This window comes from Myotis brandtii, unplaced genomic scaffold (genome assembly GCF_000412655.1).
Source record: "Myotis brandtii unplaced genomic scaffold, ASM41265v1 scaffold237, whole genome shotgun sequence".
NCBI lineage: Eukaryota > Metazoa > Chordata > Mammalia > Chiroptera > Vespertilionidae > Myotis > Myotis brandtii.
Window position 1 is genome coordinate 5,803,915 of NW_005358943.1, and position 904 is coordinate 5,804,818.

A 904-nucleotide genomic window follows, 5' to 3' on the forward strand; every position below is an offset into this window, starting at 1 on the left:
CCATGATGGTGGCCGCGGGTTGGAGCCCATTTTCTTGCGGGGGAGCTGCAGTGATGCAATCCCCCGGACCCGACTCGGCTGCGCGCCTTCTCCCGGCTTTTCCTTCGCGTTCCTTTCGAGGCGCCTCGACGTTTCGCGCCCAACACGCAGAGTTCTTTTTGTATCTTTTACTTTCCGATTCCTCCCTACTCTGTGCCCCCACGCGAGATGGGGTTGGTACGCGGGTGGGGGACACACACAGACGAGTTTACGTGTAAACATTACACTTTCGGTTCTGCGGGCTCCGAGGCTGACCCCCCCCCCCCCCCCCCCCCCCCCCCCCCCCCCCCCCCCCCCCCCCGGGGGCGGGGGGCGGGGCCGCGGACCCCCACGAGAGCCCGGTTGTTGACCAGGTCCCCGAGTTCTGTCCCCGCCCCGGGTGGTGGTTCTATAATGATCGTGGGCCCTCTTCTCCCCCACCCCCGCCTCGCTGGCAGTATTTTTACCTTCAATTTGCCCAGGAGGGAAGGGGGACTGAGCGTAGGGTGTGGCTCAGGTGAAAGAGATGGCAGATTTTAAAAAGTTAGTACTCTGAGAAACAGATCGGAGAGCCTAGACGAGCTTTTAAAACATCCTTTTCCACCTAAAAAAGCTTCTGAAGAGCAAGTATCGACACTAGTGATGATGAAGATGAAATGGCGAAGGCAGCGTTCCAAGACTGCCAGGAAAGGTCGCTGCGCGCGGTCAGGGCGGTGGGCGCACCGCGGCCAGAAAGGCCAACGGCCCCGCTCCCTGTTTTATTTCCTCGGTCCCTTCGGTCCCCCAGTCGTAACCTCTGCTAGTGCTTCCCTGCCCCAGCTCTCTTGCTAGGTAGGCAGCTGGGGATGCGACAGAGGACTTCGCCAAGCAGATAGAAGGGAGGCAG